Source organism: Pristiophorus japonicus, unplaced genomic scaffold (assembly GCF_044704955.1).
Source record: "Pristiophorus japonicus isolate sPriJap1 unplaced genomic scaffold, sPriJap1.hap1 HAP1_SCAFFOLD_536, whole genome shotgun sequence".
Classification (NCBI taxonomy): Eukaryota; Metazoa; Chordata; class Chondrichthyes; family Pristiophoridae; genus Pristiophorus; species Pristiophorus japonicus.
In genome coordinates, this window is record NW_027254443.1 from 18600 (window position 1) to 39394 (window position 20795).

The window sequence follows — 20795 nt, forward strand, 5'->3', positions numbered from 1 at the left end:
AGAGACGGAGAGACAGAGAGACTGAGAGAGAGACAGAGAGATTGAGCCAGAGTGTGACTGAGTTGCCTTGGGATGTTTTACTACGTGAAAGACCCGATATATCGATGTTGAGAGGCGAATATTGAAGAGACGGAGGCAGGAGTCTGGGGGATGAGACACAATCTGAGCGTTTCACTGACCCCTCCTCATTCTTCAAACACACAGTACTAACTGGGGAATGACCCACAGCCCAGGGCAGGTGGTTCCATAGCTCAGGGGTTAGAGCACTGGTCTAATAAACGAGGAGTCGTGGGTTCAATTCTCACTGGGGCCGATTCAAAATTAGTTCAGTATTTAAATTCACTGTCAATTAACAAGGGCTTTAATTATAAATATTAAACAGCTCCGAGACAGACCCTGGAACTGCAGGATCCAAATCTTTCTCTGCCCTCCCCATCGACACAACCTGTTGTACATTTTTATCTCTCACTCATTCCCCTCTCTCATCCTCTGCCTTCTCCTCTTTCTCCTCCCTCTCTCTCTCCCCTTCCCGCTCTTACACACTCGTTATCCTCTCTCTCGCTCCTTCCCCCCTCTCTCTCACTCCTTCACTTTTCTCTCTCCCTTTCCCCTCTCCTCTTCTCATCTCTCTTACACTCACTCTGCCCTTCCAAATCTCTCTCTCCCTTCCCCATCACGACCCTTTCTACATCGTTTCACCCCTCTCTCCCTTTCCCATTATCTCGCTTTCCCCGTCTCTCACTCATTCCCCTCTCCCCCCTTCCCCCTTCCTCGCCTCACCCTCTCTCCTTCCCCCTCTCTCCCATTCCCTCACTCACACCTGCCCCTCTCGCTCCCCCTTCCACTCTCTCTCTCCCCATCCCCTTCCTCTATTTCCCCTTTCCCTCTCTCTTCCTCCCCATCTCCCCTTCTCCACTCTATCCCCTTCTCCTCCCTCTCTTTCCCCTCCCCTCTCTCGCTCCCCTTTCCCTCTCTCTTCCTCTCTCTCTCTCACTCCTTCCCCACTTTTTCCGCTTCCCCCTCTCTCTCACTCCTTCCCCACTCTCTCTTCTTCCCCACTCTCTCCCCTTCCGTCTCTCTCTCACTCCTTCTGTTATGTATGTAAACCTGTAATTACCGTGTCTAACCACCAGAGGGCTTATCCCGTGGAGTCCAAAGGGAGCCCACAATCCCTTGGGAGCAGCTGTATATAAGGAGGCCACACAGGCTGGAGAGGCACTCTGAGATCTGCACTAAAGGACGACGGTCACACTTACTTTGAGCTTGCAGCATCTAGTCTGACTCTTTTTTCAAGACATAACAACAGGCGACGAGGTACAGATGATGAACCCCAATGCAACAATGCGGAGAACTGTGAGCATCTTGGAGAAATTTTCGGAGGGAGATGATTGGGAAACCTTCGTGGAACGACTTGAGCAATACTTTGTGGCCAAGGAGCTGGAAGAAGAAGCGAGCACTGCCAAACCAAGGGCGATCCTCCTCACCGTTTGTGGGCATCAACATATGGCCTCATGAAAATCCTGCTCGCTACAACAAAACCCACAGACAAGTCGTACAATGCATTGTGCACACTGGTCCGGGAGCATCTAAATACAAAGGAAAGCGTTCTGATGGCGAGGTATCGGTTCTACACGTACAAGAGGTCTGAAGGCCAGGAAGTGGCAAGCTATGTCACTGATCCAAGGGGCCCGACTCTCTGCTTCCTGTCTGCCAACCAGTTCTCTGTCCACATCAGTAATTACCCCCAGTACCATGTGCTTTAATTTTGCACACCAATCTCTTGTGTGGGACCTTGTTAAAAGCCTTTTGAAAGTCCAAATACACCACATCCACTGGTTCTCCCTTGTCCACTCTACCAGTTACATCCTCAAAAAATTCCAGAAGATTTGTCGAGCATGATTTCCCTTTCATAAATCCATGCTGACTTGGACCGATCCTGTCACTGCTTTCCAAATGCGCTGCTATTTCATCTTTAATGATTGATTCCAACATTTTCCCCACTGCCGATGTCAGGCTAACCGGTCTATAATTCCCTGTTTTCTCTCTCCCTCCTTTTTTAAAAAGTGTTATTACATGAGCTACCCTCCAGTCCATAGGAACTGATCCAGAGTCGATAGACAGTTGGAAAATGATCACCAATGCGTGCACTATATCTAGGGCACACTTCCTTAAGTACTCTGGGATGCAGACTAACAGGCCCCGGGGATTTATCGGCCTTCAATCCCATCAATTTCCCGAACACAATTTTGTGACTAATAAGGATTTCCTTCAGTTCCTCCTTCTCGCTAGACCCACGATCCCCTAGTATTTCCGGAAGTTTATTTGTGTCTTCCTTAGTGAAGACAGAACCAAAGTATTTGTTCAATTGGTCTGCCATTTCTTTGTTCCCCATTATAAATTCTGACTGCACGGGACCTACATTTGTCTTCACTAATCTTTTTCTCTTCACATATCTGTAGAAGCTTTTGCAGTCAGTTTTTGTTTTCCCTGCAAGCTTCCTCTCATACTCTATTTTCCCCCTTCTAATTAAACCCGTTGTCCTCCTCTGCTGAATTGTAAATTTCTAAACAGGCTCCCCTCACACCCTTCCCCCTCTCCTCTTCTCGTCTCTCTTACACTCTCTCTCCCCTTCCAAATCTCTCTCTCCCTTCCCCATCATGACCCGCTCTACATCTCTTTACCCCTCTCTCCCTTTCCCACTATCTCGCTTTCCCAGTCTCTCACTCATTCCCCATCTCACCCTGTCCTCTCCCCCTCTCTCCTCTATCAACTTCTTTCTCTCTTCTCCCTTTCTTTTCAGATTCTCCCCTTCCTCATCTCTCCCCTTCCCTCTCTCACTCCTTCCCCCCTCTCTCTTCGCCCTTTTCACTCTCTCTCTCTCCCCTTCCCCTCCCACGTTACCCTTCCCCTTGCACTCTCTTTCTCCCCTTCCCCTCTCTCACCTTCCCTCTCTACTTTCATTCTCTCCCCATTCCTTCCCCTCTCTCTCCTTCCTCCTTTGTTTTCCCTATCTCTCCCCTCCCCCTCTGTCCCCTCCCCCTCTTTCCCTGACCCACTCTCTTCCCCCTCGCTCTCCTTCCCCCTTTCCCTTTCCCTCTCCACTCCCCTCTCTCCCCTCCTCTCTCTCTTCCTTCCACTTCTATTCAGATTCTCCTCTTTTCCCCCTCTCTCCCCTGCCTCCCCCTTGCTCTCCTTCCCAACTCGCTCCCCTTCCCCTCTCTCCCCTTCCCCTCTCTTTCTATCCCCTTACACTCGCTCCCATTCCCCCCCTCTCTCTACCCTTCCCTTTCTCAATCCTTCTCGTCTCGCTCTCCCCTCCCACGCTCCCTCTCCCCTTCCCCTCTCTCTCGCTCCTTCCCCTCCCTCTCTTTCCCCTTCCCCTCCCTCTCTCTCTCCTTCCCCTCCCTCTCTCTCCCCTTCCATGCTCCCTCTCCCCTTCCCCCCTCTCTCTCTCTCTCCTTCCCCTCGCTCTCTTTCCCTTTGCTCCTCTCTCACTCCTTCTCCCTCTCTCTCACTCCTTCCACTCGCTCTTTTCCCATCCCCTCTCTTTTCTGCTCCTTCCCCTGTCTTTCCCAGAGCAGGTGGCTCCATACCTCAAGGGTTAGAGCACTGGACTTGTAAACTAGGGGTTGTGAGTTCAAATCTCACTGGGGCATGCTCAAAATTAGCTCAGGGTTTCAATACTTTTCCCTTTCCTATACCTTCTCCCCTTCCCCCTCTCTCATGACCCGTTCTACATCTTTTTACCCCTCTCTCCCTTTCCCACTATCTCGCTTACCCCTCTCTCACTCATTCCCCTCTCCTCCTTCCCCCTCCCTCGCCTCAACCGCTCTCATTCCCCGTCTCTCCCTTTCCCCTCTCTCTCTCCCCTTCCCCTCCAAGTCTTTCCCTTCCCCTTACTCGCTTCCACTCTCTCTTCTTCCCCCACTCTCTCTTTTCCCATCCCTCTCTCTCCTTCCAGCTCCTTCCAGTGTCTTTCCCAGAGCAGGTGGCTCCATAGCTCAGGGGTTCGAGCACTGGTCTTGTCAACCAGGGGTCGTAGGTTCAAATCTAATTGGGGCCTACTCTAACTTAGTTTAGTATTTAAATATCTGTCACTCATTCTTGCCCACTCTCTTCTGCTTTTTCTCTCTCTCTCTCTCTCTTCCCCCCCTGCCCCTTCCAATCTTTCTCACTTCTTCCCTCTTTCTTCCTCGCAGTCTCCCCTTCCCCCTCTCTCACACTCCTTCCCCGCTCCCTCTCCCTCACTCCTTCAGGAGCAGGCCATTGGGAAAAGCATAATTCGGTCAGACAGAGTCAGCATGGATTTATGAAGGGGAAGTCATGTTTGACTAATTTGTTGGAATTCTTTAAGGATGTAACGAACAGGGTGGATAATGTTAAGAGTGGAAGCAAGTCTTCCTCGATTCCGAGGGACCGCCTATGATGATGTTCGAAACAGAGAGTGAGAGAGTCGGGAAAGGAAATAATCCCATTCGGCCCATTGTATCCGTGCCGGCTGACCAAGAGCTCCCCAGCCTAATCCCACTTTCCAGCTCTCGGTCCGCAGCCCTGTAGGTTACGGCACTTCAAGTGTTCATCCAAGTACTTTTTAAATATGTTAATCTTTTAATGTGGACAAGAAGGAGCCTGTTGTTCCAGGGTCAGTCTGGGAGCTGTTTAATATTTATAATTAAAGCCCTTGTTAATTGAAAGTAAATTTAAATACTGAGCTAATTTTGAGCAGGCCCCAGTGAAATTTGAACCCACTATTCCTGATTTACAAGACCAGTGCTCTATCCCCTGAGCTATGGAGCCACCCGCTCTGGGAAAGAGAGGGGAAGGAGCAGGAAAGAGAGGGGAAGGGAAAAGAGAGAGTGGAAGGAGTGAGAGAGAGGGGAAGGAGAGAGAGAGAGAGGAAATGGAAAGAGAGGGAGGGGAAGGAGAGAGAGAGAAGGGGGAAGGGGAGAGGGAGCATGGAAGGGGAGAGAGAGTGAGGGGAAGGGGAAAGAGAGGGAGGAGATGGAACTCTCCCCTTGCTCTCTCTCTCCCCTTCCCCTCTCTCCCCTTCCCTCTCTACTTTTATTCTCTCCCCATTCCTTCCCCTCTCTCTCCCTTTCCTGCTATCTCGCTTTCCCCGTCTCTCACTCATTCCCCCCTCTCACCGTGTCCCCTCCCCCTCTCTCCTCTACCACTTCTCTCTCTCTTCTCCCTTTCTTTTCAGATTCTCCCCTTATCGTCTCTCCCCTTCCCTCTCTCACTCCTTCCCCCCTCTCTCCTCTCCCTTTTCACTCTCTCTCTCTTTCCCCTTCCCCTCCCAGGTTACCCTTCCCCTTGCTCTCTCTCTCCCCTTCCCCTCTCTCCTCTTCCCTCTCTAATTTCATTCTCTCCCCATTCCTTCCCCTCTCTCTCCTTCCTCCTATATCTTCCCCATCTCTCCCCTCCCCCTCTCTCCCCTCCTCTTCTTTCCCTGACCCACTCTCTTCCCCTTCGCTCTCCTTCCCCCTTTCCCTTTACCTCTTCACTCCCCTCTCTCTCCGCCTCTCTCTTTTCCTTCCCCTTCTATTCAGATTCTCCCCTTCTCCCCCTCTCTTCCCTGCCTACTCCCTCGCTCGCCTTCCCATCTCGCTCCCCTTCCCTTCTCTCCCCTTCCCCTCTCTTTCTCTCCCCTTACACTCGCTCCCATCACCCTCCTCTCTCTACCCTTCCCTTTCTCAATCCTTCTCGTCTCGCTCTCCCCTCCCACGCTCCCTCTCCCCTTCCCCTCTCTCTCGCTCCTTCCCCTCCCTCTCTTTCCCCTTCCCCTCCCTCTCTCTCTCCTTCCCCTCCCTCTCTCTCCCCTTCCATGCTCCCTCTCCACTTCCCCTCTCTCTCTCTCCTTTCCTTCCCTCTTGTTCCCTTTCCTCTCTCTCTCACTCCTTCCACGCTCTCTTTTCCATTCCCCTCTCTTTCCTGCTCCTTCCTCTGTCTGTCCCAGAGCAGGTGGCTCCATAGCTCAGGGGTTAGAACACTGGTCTTGTAAACCAGGGGTCGTGAGTTCAAATCTCACTAGGGCCTACTCAATTTTGGCTTCTGTTACTGAATTGACCGTCAATCAGCGACAGGCCGACACCATTAACAAGAACCGCTCACTCCGCACTTTACAATCTGCCCACAGTACTTTCACTTCCCACTCCCAGTCTGTATCCCACCTTTTCCACATCCAGTCTCAGAGACACCGATATATCACCGACTCATAGAAACTTACAGCAGGGAAGGAGGCCATTTTGGCCCATCGTGTCCGCGCCGGCCGACCAAGAGCTATCTGCTGGGCAGGCCACATAGTCCGCATGTCCCAGACACGAGACTCCCAAAGCAAGCGCTCTACTCGGAACTCCAACACGGCAAACGAGCCGAAGGTGGGCAGAGGGAACGTTACAGGGACTGTAGACGTCCAGGTCTCCCAGGGCGGTGTGTTACACAAACTCCACCTGTGGATTGTAGCCGGCGACGGTCCCACGCTGCTGGGCAGGAATTGGATGAACCGGGTCCACATCAGGCGAAGTGGCGCTGTGGAGGAAAAGAGCACCACCTCCTGTCTGCAGCAAGACCACAAAATGGCTGCAGCACCACAAGCATGTGGAAGAAAAGAGCACCACAAAATGGCTGCAGCACCACAAGCACGTGGAAGACAAGAGCACCACAAAATGGCTGCAGCACCACAAGCACGTGGGAGAAAAGAGCACCACAAAATGGCTGCAGCACCACAAGCACGTGGAAGACAAGAGCACCACAAAATGGCTGCAGCACCACAAGCATGTGGAAGAAAAGAGCACCACAAAATGGCTGTAGCACCACAAGCATGTGGAAGAAAAGAGCACCACAAAATGGCTGCAGCACCACAAGCACGTGGAAGAAAAGAGCACCACAAAATGGGTGCAGCACCACAAGAATGTTGAAGAAAAGAGCACCACAAAATGGCTGCAGCACCACAAGCATGTGGAAGAAAAGAGCACCACAAAATGGCTGCAGCACCACAAGCACGTGGAAGAAAAGAGCACCACAAAATGGCTGCAGCACCACAAGCATGTGGAAGAAAAGAGCACCACCAAATGGCTGCAGCACCACATAGCACGTGGAAGAAAAAAGCACCACAAAATGGCTGCAGCACCACAAGCACGTGGAAGAAAAGAGCACCACAAAATGGCTGCAGCACCACAAGCATGTGGAAGAAAAGAGCACCACAAAATGGCTGCAGCACCACAAGCAACAGGCAGCAGACCTCCTCCATGCTACGAGTCAACATGGAGAAGCAGCACATGACATCGAGCGGCCAATCGGATTTGAAAGCTCCCTTAAAGGAGACCGGTAACAAAAAAAATTTCAAGGGGCAGTTCCAACTATTTGAGTGCACGGACTTTAAAGCTAAAGATGCAATTCAAGGGTGCAAGAATGGAAATGTGTGCAATGTAACCATGAATTGTGATGCTGGTTTAACTAATGTGACTAATGAGATGAATGCAGGTTAAGAACAAGTTTATTATGCTTAACAGTAATGATAGAGATTGTGAAATGCCTAATTTAACCATGTCTGTTGAAACCAGGACACCCAAAAGTGATGCAAATGCTAGAATATATAATGCAAGCTCGACTATGCGTGATCAGAGCCAAGGTGTCATGTATACCGGTAAAGGACATTGAGTCCTACAGGGACCATGCTGATGCCAATGGAATGCCCCTGTGGGAGACCCCCAGGTCCAGCAGGCTACCTGACCATGTAGCCTGGACCTTTGGAACAAATGTGATGCCCCTTGCAGGACACACACACAGGCAGTGGGAGCAGTCCCACTACAGGGACAAGTGGTCAATGGGCAGCCCAGCCACCACCAAAGACAACCTGCACCAGACCAGCCCTACAGCCCCATGGCCCCCAGGGCCAACACCAGGAGCATGAGGCCAATAGCCTCCAGCTTCCCTGGGATGACAGGCCAGGAAGTGGCGAGCTATGTCGCCGAGCTAAGGGGCCTTGCAGGACATTGCGAATTTGAAGGACATTTGGAGCGCATGCTCAGGGATTTCTTTGTACTTGGCATTGACCATGAAATAAAACTTCGCAAACTTTTGACGATAGAGACCCCAACCTTGAGTAAGGCCATAGCGATAGCCCAGGCGTTTATTGCCACCAGTGACAATACTAAGCAAATCTCTCAGCACACAAGTGCTGCTACAAGTACTGTGACCAAAGTGATGTTGTTTTATAAACCTTTTATGATGGGGGGAGAGAGAGCAGGGGGGAGGGCAAGGAGAGGGAAACAGTCCTGCTCAGTTACCGCACAAGACTCCACTCACTTACCGGGGTCCCTTCCACTGAACTGCTGATGAAAAGGACACTTCAGACAAGGCTCTCGTTAGTCCACCCTGATCTACACGAACAGGTAGAGAGCAGGCGGCTTCAACAGAATACATAATGTGATCGCACAAATGTGTCACGTGAAATTGAAGTAAACGATCCTGTATTTGTGTTGAACTATGGACAAGGTCCCAAGTGGATTGCTGGCACTGTTTTGGCCAAAGAGGGGAGCAAGGTGTTTGTGGTCAAACTCGCAAATGGACTCACCTGCAGAAAACACTTGGACCAAATCAAACTGAGATTTACAGACTATCCAGAACAACCCACAACAGACTCTACCGTCCGTCCAACACACAGACGTAGCAACCGACCCAGCGGTTGACCACGAAGCAGAACCCATCACCCCCCAGCAGTCCAGCAAGGCCAGCTGAACAGCAGCCCAGCGAGGGCCCAACAAATGATTCAACAACACCAGCATTTGTACCGAGACGATCAACCAGGGCAAGGAAGGTCCCAGATCGACTCACATTGTATATAGTTACACTATTGACTTTGGGGCAGGGGGCAGGGGAGAAGTGTTGTTATGAATGTAAACCTGTAATTATCATGTCTGACCACCAGAGGGCTTATCTCCTGGAGTCCCAAGGGATCCCACAATCCCTTGGGAGCACCTATACTTAAGGAGACCTCACAGGCTGGAGAGGCACTCTGGAGACCTGTGATAAAGGACTAAGGTCACACCTTACTTTGAGCTTGCAGTATCTCGTCTGACTCTTGATTCAAGACAGAACACCTTCCACTCTCTCTTTTCCCTGTCCCTCTCTTTCCTGCTCCTGCCCCTGCCTTTACCAGAGAAGGTGGTTCCATAGCTCAGAGGTTAGAGCACTGGTCCAGTAAACCAGGGGGTCGTGAGTTCAAATCTCACTGGGGCCTACTCAAAATTAGCTCAGTATTTAAATACTTCTCCCTTTCCTACAGATTCTTCCTTTCCCCACCACAGCTCTTTTTTTCCCGCTATTTCGCTTTCCCCGTCTCGCCCTCCTTTCCCTCACTCGCATCAACCGCTCTCTTTCCCCATTTATCCCCTGCCACTCTCTCTCTCCCCTTCCCCCCGCTCTCTCTCTCCCTATCCACTGTCTCTTCTTCCCAGTCTCCTCTTCCCCCTCTCTCTCACTCCTTCCACTCTCTCTTTACCCTTCCCTTCTCTTTCCTGCTCCTTCCGCTGACTTTCCCAGAGCAGATGGTTCCATAGCTCAGGGGTTCGAGCACTGGTTTAGTAAATCAGAGGTCATGGGTTCAAATCTCGCTGAGGCCAACTCAAAATTAGTTTAGTGTTTAAATACCTGGCTGATCACCCCCCCCCGACCCTCCCCAACCAAGAGAACCACATCCAACACCCTCCTGAACATATCCAATGAACTGGCATCAGCAACTCTCCGCGGCAGGGAACCCCACAGGCCAACAACTCCCTGAATGAAGATGTCTCTCCCAAACAGTCCAACCCCATTCCAAGAGCGTGCCCCCCACGGCTCCGGACCCATCCAACACCGGGAACACTCCCCCCGCACCCAACACGGCCCGTCCCGTCAGAATCCTTCCCAAATGCCAAACACACTCGGATGTCGAGCCCCCAGCCCCCGCGAAGCCAACCACACCACATCCACCAATCGCCATCTGCGCAGTCAACCCGAACACTCCCTGCACCGAGGCACAGAGCCCCCAGGCCCGACCGTCCAACACACTTTGCCCCCCGCCCCCCCCCTCCCCCCCCCCCCCCCCCCCAGACCTTCGCTGCAATGTGGCCCCTCAATCCCATGCCCCATTCTCCATTCATTGCCCAGCACAGGCCCCCACCTTGGGGGTGGTGACCTTCTTGGGCTGGGAATTTTAGACTTCCAGCGTGGAAGTCCTGCTCCCGACGCAGAATTGGCCTCACCACCCCTCAATAGAAGCAGAGTGCAATTTCCCACACTCCACTTCCTTTGTGGGCACTTCCGGATGTTCATGTGACAGTGGGAACTGGTGTTCTCCACTCTCTGTCCTGTGACAGTGGGAACTGGTGCTCTCCACTCTCTGTCCTGTGACAGTGGGAACTGGTGCTCTCCACTCTCTGTCCTGTGACAGTGGGAACTGGTGTTCTCCACTCTCTGTCCTGTGACAGTGGGAACTGGTGCTCTCCAATCACCCGTCCTGTGACAGTGGGAACTGGTGCTCTCCACTCTCTGTCCTGTGACAGTGGGAACTGGTGCTCTCCACTCTCTGTCCTGTGACAGTGGGAACTGGTGTTCTCCACTCTCCCGTCCTGTGACAGTGGGAACTGGTGCTCTCCACTCTCTGCCCTGTGACAGTGGGAATTGGTGCTCTCCACTCTCTGTCCTGTGACAGTGGGAACTGGTGCTCTCCACTCTCTGTCCTGTGACAGTGGGAACTGGTGCTCTCCACTCTCTGTCCTGTGACAGTGGGAACTGGTGCTCTCCACTCTCCCGTCCTGTGACAGTGGGAACTGGTGCTCTCCACTCTCTGTCCTGTGACAGTGGGAACTGTTGCTCTCCACTCTCTGTCCTGTGACAGTGGGAACTGGTGCTCTCCACTCTCTGTCCTGTGACAGTGGGAACTGGTGCTCTCCACTCTCTGTCCTGTGACAGTGGGAACTGGTGCTCTCCACTCTCTGTCCTGTGACAGTGGGAACTGGTGCTCTCCACTCTGTCTCCTGTGACAGTGGGAACTGGTGCTCTGCACTCTCCCGTCCTGTGACAGAGGGAACTGGTGCTCTCCACTCTCTGTCCTGTGACAGTGGGAACTGGTGCCCTGGAACAACAGGCTTATTTTCCTCTTTTCCCTTCCCCCTATCTCTGTCACTCCTTCCCCTCTCGCTCCCCTCCCCCTCTATCACTTCCCCCTCCCCCTCTATCTCTTTCCTTCTCCTTTTCTCTCTCCCTTTCCCCATCCAGAAGCAGAGAATAAGTGAGAGAGACACGGAGAGAGAGAGAGTGGCAGGGAATGAGACAGAGAGACAGAGAGATTGGGACAGAGTGTGACTGAGTTGCCTTGGGATGTTTTACTACGTGAAAGACCCGATATATCGATGTTGAGAAGTGAATATTGAAGAGACAGAGGCAGGAGTCTGGGGGATGAGACACAATCTGAGCGTTTCACTGACCCCTCCTCATTCTTCAAACACACAGCACTAACTGGGGAAGGACCCGCAGTCCAGGGCATGTGGTTCCAAAGCTCAGGGGTTAAAGCACTGGTTTAGTAAACCAGGGGTTGTGGGTTCAAATCTCACTGGGGCCTGCTCAAAATGAGCTCAGTATTTAAATTAACAAGGAGCTTTATTTGTAAATATGAAACTGACCCTGTCACCACAGGCTCTCCCCTTTCTCCCTTCTCTCTCTTGTACCTCTTCACTTCCCTCTCTGTCCATTTCCCTTCCCACAGGCTCTCCCCTCACCCTGCCATTCTCTCTGTCCCCTTCCCCAGAGAGAGCTCAGAGCAGGTAGCTGGGCCCTACTAAAACTGAGCTCAGTATTCAAATTCACCATCAATTGACAAGGGCTTGAATTATAAATATTAAAAAGCTCTGAGTCCGACCCTGGAACTACAAGCTCTCATTTTATCTCTTCCCTTCCTCCTCTCTCTATCATTTCCCTTCATTTTTCTCTCTCTCTCCCCTCCGCTCACTCTCCTTCCCCTTTCTCTCTCCCTTCCCCCCTTTCCCACTCTCTCTCCCCTTCCTCTCCCTTTCCTTCCCCCTCTATCTCTCTCCATCCCGCTCTCCTTCTCTCTCTCCTTCCCCCTCACTCTCTCCCTTTTCCCTTCTGACTGTAACTTTCTCGCTCCCCTTCCCATCTCTCGCTCCCCTTCCCATCTCTCTCACCCCTCCCCATCTCTCGCTCCCCTTCCCCTCTCTCTCTCACCCCTCCCCATCTCTCGCTCCCCTTCCCATCTCTCACTCCCCTTCCCCTCTCTCTCTCTCTCCCCTTCCCCTCTCTCTCTCTCCCCTTCCCATCTCTCGCTCCCCCCCCATCTCTCTCTCCCTTTCCCCTCTCTCTCTCTCCCTTTCCCTCTCTCTCCCCATTCCCCTCTCGCTCTCACTTTCCCTTTACCATTTTCACTCTCTGCCTCTGCCTTTCACTCTCCCTTTCCCCCAGTCCCTTCCCCATCACGACCCGTTCTACATCTTTTTACCCCTCTCTCCCTTTCCCGCTATCTCGCTTTCCCCGTCTCTCACTCATTCCCCTCTCCCCCCTTCCCGCTCCCTCGCCTCTCTCTCTCTTCTTCCCCCTCTCTCCCTTTCTCCCTCCCGACCCACTCTCTCCTCCCTCTCTCCCCTTCCACCTCAGCTTTTTCACTCTTCCTCTCCCTCCTCTCTTTCCCATTCCCCGCTCTCCCCTCCCTCTCTCTCTTTTCCCTTCCCCCTCTCTCTCACTCCTTCCCCACTCTCTCCCCTTCCCCCTCTCTCTCACTCCTTCCACTCTCTCATTTCCCTTCCCCTCTCTTTCCTGCTCCTTCCCCTGACTTGTCTAGAGGAGCTGGCTCCATAGCTCAGAGGTTAAAGCACTAGTCTAGTAAACCAGAGATCATGGGTTCAAATCTCACTGGGGTCTCCTCACAATTAGCTAAGTATTTAAGTTCACTGTCAATTAACAAGGACTTTAATCATAAATATTAAACACCTCTGAGACCCACCCTCAAACGACAGGCTCTCAATCTCTCTCTGAGACCCACTCTCTCTCTCAGGCCTTCCCCATCACTGCCTTTTATTGTTCTTCTCTCGCTCTCCTTCCCCACTCTCCCTGTCCCCCTTTCCCCCCTCTCCCCCCTCTCCCTGTCCCCCTTTGCCCCCTTCCCCTGTCTCTCTCTCTCCCTTCCCTCTCTCCCTTTCCGTCCCTCTGTACCCATCCTCTGCCTTTCCCCCACTCCATTTCTTTCCTCCTCTGTCTCTCCTGTGCCTTGCTCTCTCTCCCTTTCCTTCCACCTCGATCTCTGTCCATTTGCCTCCTTCACTCCCTCCTCTGTTGTTCTCACTCTCCACTTTCCTCTCTGTCGATCTCCCACTCCCTCACCATACCATTCTCTCTCGCCTTCTCCCTTTCCTCCTCTCTCCCCTTCCCTCTCGAGAGACAGAGAAACAATCATGTTCCAATGATTGTACAGGGATGAATCACCAAGAATGATTATTCGGGCCCCACCTCCTTGTTAACAATAGTAAGATGTAAACAGGAGCTGGTGTTACAGGTGGCTCCATAGCTCAGGGGTTAGAGCACTGGTCTTGTAAACCAGGGGTCGTGGGTTCAAATCTCACTGGGGCCTACTCAATTTTGGCTTCTGTTCCTGAACTCGCTGTCAATCGGCGACAGGCCGACACCATCAACAGGAACCGACTCACTTCGCAGTTTAAATACAGCCCACAGCACTTTCACTTTCTGTGACCAGTCTGTAACCGAGTCTTCTTCATATCCAGTCTGAGAGCCACCGATATTTGTTTTAGATTCGTTGTGGGATATGGCCGTCGATAGCAAGGCCGGCATTTATTGCCCATCCCTAATTGCCCCTGGAGAAGGTCGTGGTGAGCAGCCTTCTTGAACAGAACCGAGGGCCTCACTTGACCGTTTCACAGGGGCAGTTAAGATTCAAACCCACATTGCCGTGGGTCTCAATATTCTTCACTGCCGTGCTCCACCTCACAGTCAACAAGCTCCCCGCTGGAGTGGAACTAAACTACAGACCCAGTGGGAACCTGTTCAACCTTCGTCGTCTCCAGGCCAGGTCCAAGACCACCCTGTTATCATCCCCTGGGAAAGTCGTCGCTAGAGTCCTCCTCAACCGTCTTCTCCCTGTGGCCGAGGAGCTCCTCCCGGAGTCACAGTGCGGGTTTGGTCCCCTACGGGGTACAACGGACATAGAATCATAGAAACATAGAAACTAGGTGCAGGAGTAGGCCATTCGGCCCTTCGAGCCTGCACCACCATTCAATAAGATCATGGCTGATCGTGTAACTTCAGTACCTCATTCCTGCTTTCTCTCCATACCCCCTTGATCCCTTTAGCCGTAAGGGCCACATCTAACTCCCTTTTGAATATATCTAACAAACTGGCCTCAACAACTCTCTGTGGTAGAGAATTCCACAGGTTCACAAATTTCTGAGTGAAGAAGTTTCTCCTCATCTCGGTCTTAAATGGCTTACCCCTTATCCTTAGACTGTGACCGCTGGTTCTGGCCTTCCCCAACATCAGCAACATTCTTCCTGCATCTAACCTGTCTAAACCCATCAGAATTTTATATGTTTCTATGAGATCCCCTCTCATTCTTCTAAATTCCAGTATATATAAGCCTAGTCGATCCAATCTTTCTTCATATCTCGGTCCTGCCATCCCGGGAATCAGTCTGGTGAACCTTCGCTGCACTCCCTCAATAGCAAGAATGTCCTTCCTCAGATTAGGAGACCAAAACAATACACAGTATTCAAGGTGTGGTCTCACCAAGGACCTGTACAACTGCAGTAAGACCTCCCTGGTCCTATACTCAAATCCTATCGCTGTGAAGGCCAACATGCCATTTGCCTTCTTCACTGCCTGCTGTACCTGCATGCCAACTTTCAATAACTGATGAACCATGACACCCAGGTCTCGTTGCACCTCCCCTTTTCCTAATCCGTCACCATTCAGATAATATTCTGCCTTCCTGTTTTTGCCACCAAAGTGGATAACCTCACATTTATCCACATTATACTGCATCTGCCATGCATTTGCCCACTCACCTAACCTGTCCAAGTCACCCTGCAGCCTCTTAGCATCCTCCTCACAGCTCACACTGCCACCCAGCTTAGTGTCAGCTGAAAACTTTCCGATATTACATTCAATTCCTTTGTCTAAATCATTGATGTATATAGTACATAGCTGGGGTCCCAGCACTGAACTTTGTGGCACCCCACTAGTCACTGCCTGCCATTCTGAAAAGGACCTGTTTCTCCCGACTCTCTGCTTCCTGTCTGCCAACCAGTTCTCTATCCACGTCAGTACATTACCCCCAATACCATGTGAGAAAGAGAGAGAGACAGAGAGACTGAGAGAGAAAGAGAGATTGAGCCAGAGTGTGACTGAGTTGCCTTGGGATGTTTTACTACGTGAAAGACCCGATATATCGATGTTGAGAGGTGAATATTGAAGAGACGGAGGCAGGAGTCTGGGGGATGAGACACAATCTGAGCGTTTCACTGACCCCTCCTCATTCTTCAAACACACAGCACTAACTGGGGAATGACCCACAGGCCAGAGCAGGTGGCTCCATAGCTCAGGGGTTAGAGCACTGGTCTAGTAGACCAGGGGTCGTGGGTTCAAATCTCACTGGGGCCTGTTGAAAATTAGTTCAGTATTTAAATTCACTGTCAATTAACAAGGGCTTTAATTATAAATATTAAACAGCTCCGAGACAGACCCTGGAACTGCAGGATCCAAATCTTTCTCTGCCCTCCCCATCTACACAACCTGTTGCACATTTTTATCTCTCACTCATTCCCCTCTATCATCCTCTGCCTTCTCCTCTTTCTCCTCCCTCTCTCTCTCCCCTTCCCGCTCTTACACACTCGTTATCCTCTCTCTCGCTCCTTCCCCCCTCTCTCTCACTCCTTCACTTTTCTCTCTCCCTTTCCCCTCTCCTCTTCTCATCTCTCTTACACTCACTCTGCCCTTCCAAATCTCTCTCTCCCTTCCCCATCACGACCCTTTCTACATCGTTTCACCCCTCTCTCCCTTTCCCATTATCTCGCTTTCCCCGTCTCTCACTCATTCCCCTCTCCCCCCTTCCCCCTTCCTCGCCTCACCCTCTCTCATTCCCCCTCTCTCCCATTCCCTCACTCACACCTGCCCCTCTCGCTCCCCCTTCCACTCTCTCTCTCTCCCCATCCCCTTCCTCTATTTCCCCTTTCCCTCTCTCTTCCTCCCCCTCTCCCCTTCTCCACTCTATCCCTTTCTCCTCCCTCTCTTTCCCCTCCCCTCTCTCGCTCCCCTTTCCCTCTCTCTTCCTCTCTCTCTCACTCCTTTCCCACTTTTTCCGCTTCCCCCTCTCTCTCACTCCTTCCCCACTCTCTCCTCTTCCCCACTCTCTCCCCTTCCGTCTCTCTCTCACTCCTTCTGTTATGTATGTAAACCTGTAATTACCGTGTCTAACCACCAAAGGGATCCCATAATCCCTTGGGAGCACCTGTATATAAGGAGGCCTCACAGGCTGGAGAGGCACTCTGAGATCTACGGTCACACTTACTTTGAGCTTGCAGCATCTAGTCTGACTCTTTGTTCAAGACATAACAACAGGCGACGAGGTACAGATGACGAACCCCAATGCAACAATGCGGAGAACTGTGGGCATCCTGGAGAAATTTTCGGAGGGAGATGATTGGGAAACCTTCGTGGAATGACTTGAGCAATACTTTGTGGCCAAGGAGCTGGAAGGAGAAACGAACACTGCCAAACCAAGGGCGATCCTCCTCACCGTTTGTGGGCCATCAACATATGGCCTCATGAAAATCCTACTCGCTACAACAAAACCCACAGACAAGTCGTACAATGCGTTGTACACACTGGTCCGGGAGCATCGAAATACAAAGGAAAGCGTTCTGATGGCGAGGTACCGGTTCTACACGTACAAGAGGTCTGAAGGCCAGGAAGTGGTAAGCTATGTCACCGATCCAAGGGGCCCGACTCTCTGCTTCCTGTCTGCCAACCAGTTCTCTGTCCACGTCAGTAATTACCCCCAGTACCATGTGCTTTAATTTTGCACACTAATCTCTTGTGTGGGACCTTGTTAAAAGCCTTTTGAAAGTCCAAATACACCACATCCACTGGTTCTCCCTTGTCCACTCTACCAGTTACATCCTCAAAAAATTCCAGAAGATTTGTCGAGCATGATTTCCCTTTCATAAATCCATGCTGACTTGGACCGATCCTGTCACTGCTTTCCAAATGCGCTGCTATTACATCTTTAATGATTGATTCCAACATTTTCCCCACTGCCGATGTCAGGCTAACCGGTCTATAATTCCCTGTTTTCTCTCTCCCTCCTTTTTTAAAAAGTGTTATTACATGAGCTACCCTCCAGTCCATTGGAACTGATCCAGAGTCGATAGACTGTTGGAAAATGATCACCAATGCGTGCACTATATCTAGGGCACACTTCCTTAAGTACTCTGGGATGCAGACTATCAGGCCCCGGGGATTTATCGGCCTTCAATCCCATCAATTTCCCTCACACAATTTCGTGACTAATAAGGATTTCCTTCAGTTCCTCCTTCTCGCTAGACCCTCGATCCCCTCGTATTTCTGGAAGTTTATTTGTGTCTTCCTTAGTGAAAACAGAACCAAAGTATTTGTTCAATTGGTCTGCCATTTCTTTGTTCCCCATTATAAATTCTGACTGCACGGGACCTACATTTGTCTTCACTAATCTTTTTCTCTTCACATATCTGTAGAAGCTTTTGCAGTCAGTTTTTGTTTTCCCTGCAGGCTTCCTCTCATACTCTATTTTCCCCCTCCTAATTAAACCCGTTGTCCTCCTCTGCTGAATTGTAAATTTCTAAACAGGCTCCCCTCACACCCTTCCCCCTCTCCTCTTCTCGTCTCTCATACACTCTCTCTCCCCTTCCAAATCTCTCTCTCCCTTCCCCATCACGACACGTTCTACATCTCTTTACCCCTCTCTCCCTTTCCCGCTATCTCGCTTTCCCAGTCTCTCACTCATTCCCCCATCTCACCCTGTCCGCTCCCCCTCTCTCCTCTATCAACTTCTTTCTCTCTTCTCCCTTTCTTTTCAGATTCTCCCCTTCCTCATCTCTCCCCTTCCCTCTCTCACTCCTTTCCCCCTCTCTTCGCCCTTTTCACTCTCTCTCTCTCCCCTTCCCCTCCCACGGTACCCTTCCCCTTGCTCTCTCTTTCTCCCCTTCCCCTCTCTCCCCTTCCCTCTCTACTTTCATTCTCTCCCCATTCCTTCCCCTCTCTCTCCTTCCTCATTTGTTTTCCCTATCTCTCCCCTCCCCCTCTGTCCCCTCCCCCTCTTTCCCTGACCCACTCTCTTCCCCCTCGCTCTCCTTCCCCCTTTCCCTTTCCCTCTCCACTCCCCTCTCTCCCCTCCTCTCTCTTTTCCTTCCCCTTCTATTCAGATTCTCCCCTTCTCCCCCTCTCTCCCCTGCCTACTCCCTCGCTCGCCTTCCCACCTCGCTCCCCTTCCCCTCTCTCCCCTTCCCCTCTCTTTCTATCCCTTTACACTCGCTCCCATTCCCCCCCTCTCTCTACCCTTCCCTTTCTCAATCCTTCTCGTCTCGCTCTCCCCTCCCACGCTCCATCTCCCCTTCCCCTCTCTCTCGCTCCTTCCCCTCCCTCTCTTTCCCCTTCCCCTCCCTCTCTCTCTCCTTCTCCTCCCTCTCTCTCCCCGTCCATGCTCCCTCTCCCGTTCCCCCCTCTCTCTCTCCTTCCCCTCGCTCTCTTTCCCTTTGCTCCTCTCTCTCTCCTTCCCCCTCTCTCTCACTCCTTCCACTCGCTCTTTTCCCTTCCTTCTCTTTTCTGCTCCTTCCCCTGTCTTTCCCAGAGCAGGTGGCTCCATACCTCAAGGGTTAGAGCACTGGTCTTGTAAACTAGGGGTTGTGAGTTCAAATCTCACTGGGGCTTGCTCAAAATTAGCTCAGGGTTTCAATACTTTTCCCTTTCCTATACCTTCTCCCCTTCCCCCTCTCTCTCTCACGACCCGTTCTACATCTTTTTACCCCTCTCTATCTTTCCCACGATCTCGCTTACCCCTCTCTCACTCATTCCCCTCTCCTCCTTCCCCCTCCCTCGCCTCAACCGCTCTCATTCCCCGTCTCTCCCTTTCCCCTCTCTCTCTTCCCTTCCCCTCCAAGTCTTTCCCCTCCCCTTACCCGCTTTCACTCTCTCTCCTACCCCCACTCTCTCTTTTCCCATCCCTCTCTCTCCTTCCAGCTCCTTCCATTGTCTTTCCCAGAGCAGGTGGCTCCATAGCTCAGGGGTTCGAGCACTGGTCTTGTCAACCAGGGGTCGTAGGTTCAAATCTAATTGGGGCCTACTCTAACTTAGTTTAGTATTTAAATACCTGTCACTCATTCTTGCCCACTCTCTTCTGCTTTTTCTCTCTCTCTCTCTCTCTTCCCCCCCTGCCCCTTCCAATCTTTCTCACTTCTTCCCTCTTTCTTCCTCGCAGTCTCCCCTTCCCCCTCTCTCACACTCCTTCCCCGCTCCCTCTCCCTCACTCCTTCAGGAGCAGGCCATTGGGAAAAGCATAATTCGGTCAGACAGAGTCAGCATGGATTTATGAAGGGGAAGTCATGTTTGACTAATTTGTTGGAATTCTTTAAGGATGTAACGAACAGGGTGGATAAAGGGGGAATCATGTTAAGAGTGGAAGCAAGTCTTCCTCGATTCCGAGGGACTGCCTATGATGATGTTAGAAACAGAGAGTGAGAGAGTCGGGAAAGGAAATAATCCCATTCGGCCCATTGTATCCGTGCCGGCTGACCAAGAGCTCCCCAGCCCAATCCCACTTTCCAGCTCTCGGTCCGTAGCCCTGTAGGTTACGGCACTTCAAGTGTTCATCCAAGTACTTTTTAAATATGTTAATCTTTTAATGTGGACAAGAAGGAGCCTGTTGTTCCAGGGTCAGTCTGGGAGCTGTTTAATATTTATAATTAAAGCCCTTGTTAATTGAAAGTAAATTTAAATACTGAGCTAATTTTGAGGAGGCCCCAGTGAGATTCGAACCCACTATCCCTGATTTACAAGACCAGTGCTCTATCCCCTCAGCTATGGAGCCACCTGCTCTGGGAAAGAGAGGGGAAGGAGCAGGAAAGAGAGTGGAAGGGAAAAGAGAGAGTGGAAGGAGTGAGAGAGAGGGGAAGGAGAGAGAGAGAGGAAAGGGAAAGAGAGGGAGGGGAAGGAGAGAGAGAGAAGGGGGAAGGGGAGAGGGAGCATGGAAGGGGAGAGAGAGTGAGGGGAAGGGGAAAGAGAGGGAGGAGATGGAACTCTCCCCTTGCTCTCTCTCTCTCCCCTTCCCCTCTCTCCCCTTCCCTCTCTACTTTTATTCTCTCCCCATTCCTTCCCCTCTCTCTCCCTTTCCTGCTATCTCGCTTTCCCCATCTCTCACTCATTCCCCTCTCTCACCCTGTCCCCTCCCCCTCTCTCCTCTACCACTTCTCTCTCTCTTCTCCCTTTCTTTTCAGATTCTCCCCTTCCTCGTCTCTCCCCTTCCCTCTCTCACTCCTTCCCCCCTCTCTCCTCTCCCTTTTCACTCTCTCTCTCTCTTTCTCCTTCCCCTCCCAGGTTACCCTTCCCCTTGCTCTCTCTCTCCCCTTCCCCTCTCTCCCCTTCCCTCTCTACTTTCATTCTCTCCCCATTCCTTCCCCTCTCTCTCCTTCCTCCTATATCTTCCCCATCTCTCCCCTCCCCCTCTCTCCACTCCTCCTCTTTCCCTGACCCACTCTCTTCCC

At 51.6% G+C, this 20795-nt stretch overlaps 5 non-coding genes across 5 annotated transcripts; all 5 read left to right on the forward strand.

The window, feature by feature from the left end:
• Nucleotides 1-240: 240 nt before the first annotated feature.
• trnai-aau (transfer RNA isoleucine (anticodon AAU)) lies at nt 241-313 on the forward strand. Its single transcript has one exon. It is a non-coding gene; the product is annotated as a tRNA-Ile (tRNA).
• A 5650-nt stretch (nt 314-5963) lies between these two features.
• On the forward strand, nt 5964-6036 carry trnat-ugu (transfer RNA threonine (anticodon UGU)). Its single transcript has one exon. It is a non-coding gene; the product is annotated as a tRNA-Thr (tRNA).
• Nucleotides 6037-9167: 3131 nt separating this feature from the next.
• trnat-agu (transfer RNA threonine (anticodon AGU)) lies at nt 9168-9241 on the forward strand. The gene has a single exon. It is a non-coding gene; the product is annotated as a tRNA-Thr (tRNA).
• Nucleotides 9242-13548: 4307 nt separating this feature from the next.
• On the forward strand, nt 13549-13621 carry trnat-ugu (transfer RNA threonine (anticodon UGU)). The gene has a single exon. It is a non-coding gene; the product is annotated as a tRNA-Thr (tRNA).
• A 1969-nt stretch (nt 13622-15590) lies between these two features.
• On the forward strand, nt 15591-15663 carry trnat-agu (transfer RNA threonine (anticodon AGU)). Its single transcript has one exon. It is a non-coding gene; the product is annotated as a tRNA-Thr (tRNA).
• The last annotated feature ends 5132 nt before the right edge of the window (nt 15664-20795 follow it).